The 5,903-nt window shown below is 41.6% G+C and overlaps 1 long non-coding RNA gene across 2 annotated transcripts; it reads left to right on the top strand.

The window, feature by feature from the left end:
• Nucleotides 1-2,908: 2,908 nt before the first annotated feature.
• On the top strand, nt 2,909-5,531 carry LOC131693283 (uncharacterized). Of its 2 annotated transcripts, XR_009306209.1 has the most exons (6): nt 2,909-3,199; nt 3,255-3,379; nt 3,456-3,554; nt 4,229-4,581; nt 4,645-5,180; nt 5,248-5,531. It is a non-coding gene; the product is annotated as an uncharacterized LOC131693283 (long non-coding RNA). The 2 variants fall into 2 exon arrangements; XR_009306208.1 differs by having other exon boundaries at nt 2,909-3,379.
• The last annotated feature ends 372 nt before the right edge of the window (nt 5,532-5,903 follow it).

Raw genomic sequence — 5,903 nt, 5'->3', positions numbered from 1 at the left:
TAACTTCAGCTGTATCTTGTACCTATCTAATCTATTACGTCTCTCATATATTGTCTTTTATTTCTTCTTTTCGAGTCCTATACTGCCATTCTACATCCGCCTTCAGCTGGGTCAACAAAGATGGTGATAGTGAACGTCTTAACACTCACACATTCTCAAACGCGGTCTCAGCGGGAACCTACAAAAATGCCATCGTGCACGCGATTACGAATCGGTCACGTCCGAAAGTCTATCCTTGATCCTAGAAGTCTAGGTCCATGCCTTCAGCTGGACCAATTAAGAAAATACGCACATACCTATTAGACAACACGTCTCATGGCGACATGACCGGGAACCCTATCGATATAAACGATCCCACTCTCTGCCAGAATTCAAACCGCGCACTGAAAATTTAATATCAGACTCACGGTTCGCGCAACCATTCAAGAACACACGTTACAAAATCACGTCAGCGCACAAACGTTAGAGCCCCTTGTGATTTTCCAAGCAACCTACGAACTCGCAAACATGATTACACCCCGGTGATAAGGTGAAAATCTCAGCACTCATAAACTTACCAACACGATCTCAAGCGTCAACCTACAAACTCCCGCGCTCGCGCCATCATGAATCGGGATCGTCCGGAAGTCTCTATCCTCGGTACAAACAATCTAGGTCCTTGTTAATTATTAAAAAATAATAAAATTGAAAAATAACTACCATATCCACTAGACAAAACGTTCCATGGCGACATGACCGGAAACTCTAGTGATATGGGGTAACTCTCTCCCTGTCAGAATGTGATCCGTACACCGAAAACTAAAGATCAGAATGACGGTCCGCGAATATATGAATCGCCGCAGGGTTTCAAAATCGAATTTATACACGCGAAGTCACATACACGCGAGTACACGCGACAAACACGTCAACATACGAACGCTTAAGCCCTTCGCGGTCATCTACGCACACCTATGCCCGCGATCGCGTAAACTTGATAACACTGCGGCAATTGTGTGAACGTTTTAGTACTTACGAAGTTACAAACGCGATCTCAAACGCCAACTCGCAAATGCGCGATCATGAATCGGTCACGTCCGGAAATCTTTAACCTTCATTCTAGCAATTTAGGTCCATACATTCAGTTGGACCAATCAAAAAAAAAATAAAGCTCATATCCACTAGACCACGCGTTCTACGACGACATGATTGGGAACTCTAATGATATGGAAGAACCCACTTCCTTCTAGAATCTGAACCGTACACAAAAAATTAAGCATCAGATTCACGGTCCGCGCGCGATCATTCTAGAACACACGCGAATATGCGAAAGGCACACGGTTATCAAATAGAATTTATACACGCGAAGTTCATACACGTTAGCACACGCGACATACAAACGCGCACGCGACATACAAATGCACACGCGACATACAAACGCACACGCGATCGAGCACGTTAACGTACAAATCTTCGAGCCCTTCGCGATGATACACGCGATCGCGAGTCCCTACGCCCGCACATACCTGAACCGTACAATGAATATCACATTCAGAATCACGGCCCGCTACAATTGGCCTAATGCAGTGTTTTATTGGGCGACATTGCCTGTCTCGTCTGCAAATTGTAGTATGTGATTCTGACGGGGAGCCCTTCCGAGAACCTAGCTCTACAGCTCCAGTAGGACAACTCTCGAAAAAAAAAAAATTCTTCGAACATCTCGATATTCCATCTCACTTCTATAAAAAGTTAGTGTTGGCGCCCTTTATGCGGTCACAGGTGGAACTAAAATGTTCTAACCAAGACATAACTTGTATTATGTACTACAATTCTTCTGAACATACTATTCAGCTAAATCTAACCATTATCTCACGTATGTATGTATAGTTGGTGGGAATCGAGTACCGATACACAACCATGCACTGCTAGGCCCTATGCAAAACTGACTCAGACATCACTTCGTTAAAAGTTTCTTTCAACAAAGCCGGATTCACTAGCAGTCTTCGACAAAGTTGTAGGCAATGCGAGCTAGTGGGTTTTATCCATGTAAATTGTCGAAAAATCCCATACAAACTTGACACGTTGGTCCAGTAGCTAGACTTGTCCGATTTGCTTCAAATTTGGAGCAAGTACTCCTCGTGGGACTAGGAATCGACTCAGGCATGGGCCGATAGGGGTCATTTTTTTTTCTTCTTGTCACTCTAATGCTCATGCACTTCGTTTGTGCTAGTCTCTGGCGGATACCGCTCGTTCGCTGTATGCATTTCGATAGAGCCAGTATTCTGCGCACAGACGGTGTTTCTTCGACGTCTCTCTACGCTGCTTGGAGCCGGCAACTCGATTCGCCGGGCTCTGATTATACTCCAACGTATGCATCCCTGCAGCACTGTAACTGATAGTGATTGTTAAAAACAGTCGGTCGTCGATTATCACGCCCAATTCCTTTATGTTACGTTTCGAATCGATGGTATACTGCCCATAACAGCATAAGAGTCCCATGTTGAAAAACAGCAAGCCGAGAAAAACGCTGTTCAAGATTGTCCCATCCATTGAGCCAAATGGATGGGACAACCATGTTTTGGTATTTTTTTTTGATATTTTCTGAACAAACCCGGTAATCTTATTTGTGCAGTGTGATTCAGTGGTGAAACAGAATACAATCCAACGGATAACTCATTTTCGACAAAAATCCACATGGGACTCTTATGCGTTTATGGGCAGTATATTCCACAGTGATTTTCGCCAGTTGCACTGCCTTTCGGTTGCTCGGCACAAGCCTCTCTTTTCATCGGAGCCCTCTTCATTTGTTTAATCTGATTTTGTTATTTTCATTTTATTTATTCGTTATATTCGTTTTAGTAATTAATTTATTATTTTACTCATTTAAACAAAATCATCGTGTTTCTTTTATTTTCTATTCAATGTAGTTACTCGTTAATGTTTCGCCTTTCCGCTGGCAGCTGACGACCGTCAGTAGGATTGTGCATCTACCAGTGCCCCTTGCAACATGCGGTCGCATGCTGCAGCAACGATTTGTGGTGAAGCTTGAGCGGATGATTCAGAATTTCCATTTTCTGTGTCCGCATCCCATGTTTGTATCCTGGGAGCTGTACCGAATACTATTTCACCAAGTGCGTCACCAACTAGTGGATCGCCAACCAAATCGGTGGAACACACGAGACGTCCGTCCAAAGATATTTGCTAATCGTCGTCATCGGACCAAGTTGGTTCACAAAAGAAGGTGTTATAATCGAATTAAATAAAAAAATGTGTTCCAGACACGTCTAGAAGACGTTTCTAAGCTATTGATACCCCCGCAAATCACCTTTGAAGCCAGTTCCACAACATCTTCCCTGATATCAGACGCGTTTACATAGCTAGGACGAAACCAGAGACAACAAAGGTTAGATTTAGTGTTTGTTTTATATGGTATTTCAATGCCTTTTGGTCATCACTAATTTTTTTTTTCATATCTCTAGGCCCTTAACTATAACTTGAACACGACAAAGCAGCATCGAGCCACAACGATGACCGCCTCTCGCTGTTCGACATCTTGGATCTTGAGCACGCGTCATAAGGTCTGAAAATAAACGTGCGGCAGAAGATCCAAAACCATTCTAGAGTCAACGTCTGATGGCTCTATCGCAACATAGTGTCAAGCACTGCTAATAGGTGTTTATGGTGCATAAGTATTACGACGCACAATGTTGTTTCAAATACTAAGCACTATCCATGATCGCATATTTGTCCCGTTTTCTATAAGATTTCCTACCTTTATTGGACTGGTTTGCGACCATGGGCAGTGGGGGCACTTATGTGTTATCAGCCGTTCTCAACCTTTTTATTCCCACGGCCCCCTTCGTAACCACCCAGCATTGTTGCGGACACCCACGGCTCAATATCCATTTTGTGTACTACCCGAATATTATTTTCAGTCCGTTATAAAGCTCTTTCCGATATAAATAATTTTCTTCGCGGGCCACTGGTAACTACTTCACGGCCCCCAGGTTGAGAATCGCTGTGTTATAGCATTCGGCGTCTTGTATGAACATTTATCAATCAGAAAAGAATGCTTCGTCCTTGACGGAGCGTCAAAGTCCGAATTAAAAAAAATGCCAAGCTTTTGTGTAGCGTACGAAATAATGTTACCCTGACAGCTTTAAAACTTCATATTTTCGAATACTGCTCCACATTCTGTTCAACCCTTTTCAAATATTCATTCCCAATACAATTTTTGAATTATAATTTGCAGCTCAACGGTTCAGGCATCGATTAACTTCGAATGTATCGAAATTTGTTGGCATTACTCGTGTCATCGGTGAGCTGCGGTTCGAGGAAGATAAAAATGATGGACCAGTGAATAGTGAAGACTTACGCACGCTTGTTACTACTGGGCCATCAAGGAGCCAACCGCAGTAAGGATGTGCAAGAAGTGAAATAGTCGCGGGGATCCCTCTGGATTCCACATTGTGAATCTCCGTAAAGTTATCATGCACGGCAATTGAACTCTCAGAGAGGTCGTATTGGAATTCAACTCGTGCGGTGTGATCATGTAGGGTTTCATTCCTGCCTAGGCAGATATACGATTAATGTGATGCTATGCAGGTTAACAAATGTCTTATGTAAATTGTAGACAAGAAATCTAATTATCTTATCCTTCGCTAGCAGACAACCATGTGTACTAAAGAAGCTCATCAAGGATATGAACTAGGACCCGTCTATAAGGTTTCGACGAAACATATCAACACTCTGGAAAAGTTGTGGAAGGAAAACGTGGATACAATTTGGAGAAATACACCATTGATAGAAAGTCATCATCCTATTTTATGGCTATCAGCATTACAATATTATCGATCCTCTGGTGAAGCTCAAAGCAGATAATGACATATACTCTTATAAAGGAGCGACTTGAAGTTAGTGTATAGTGATGAGTTGAGGTTGCTATACAGGCGAACTGCACAGACTTAGGAACTGTATGGGTTATACCATTCAAGGTCCCTATATTTACGGACATCACCAGGAACTGATCGACTGCCATTCACATTCAGCTGTGTATTTTATGTAGAAGTGCATGACTCAAAAAAATAAATGTGATTTTTTTCGGCATCATTATCGTCGATTTGGTTTAAATCAATAAGACTGTCAACATATTGAGGTTTGGTTCGGACTTTATCAAATCTACGGAATTTCGTTCGGCAATCCAGGTGAGCAAAACAGCCATTATAGTCCTTTCATTATAAAAAATTTAAAAATGTTCATCTCTTCATGTAGGTCCCGTCAATAGCACGATAAACTGCTAAAGAAACTATATCCTCCGTAATCACGACCCCTTCAGACACATTTGGCCAAAACTAGCTAAGGCAGATTATCAACGGTCGGGATGTTTAAGAACATATCGAATAAATTTCTGCAGATAATACAGCAGTAACAGACGTTGCAGTGGTCAATCAAGCCAAGCGTATTAAGCCGTAGACCGCGAAATTGGCCTCACATCGAGGCAACAGTTTCTCTCTACAGCTTTGGTAACCGGTAGTCCCCGGAATCAATGTTATAGTGCACAGGAATCTCATAAATATAATACAATATAACATAAATATAAACATAAAACTTCATTTTGTCGTTTTCTTCCTTTTTGTTTTGAAATTTTTCTTCTTTTTATTTATTTATTTATTTATTTATTTATTTGGGAGCAGGGAAAAGCCCGCTGGAGCTGAATTTAGCTTTAACTCTCTCCAGCAGGCATAAAACCTCCTCATCTTTTATATCAACAGATAACAAATATCCAAATGATACAATTCAACACTTATAACTACAATTAAAGCTAACAGCAAATCTTAATTACTATGAACTATTACTAGTCTACAGCTAATAAGATAATGAGCTCAAAAACGATTTTTTGATGGCATTACGGGACAAATGAAAGTCGA

Source organism: Topomyia yanbarensis, chromosome 3, assembly GCF_030247195.1.
Source record: "Topomyia yanbarensis strain Yona2022 chromosome 3, ASM3024719v1, whole genome shotgun sequence".
NCBI lineage: Eukaryota > Metazoa > Arthropoda > Insecta > Diptera > Culicidae > Topomyia > Topomyia yanbarensis.
This window is presented reverse-complemented; position numbering and strand designations above follow the sequence as displayed.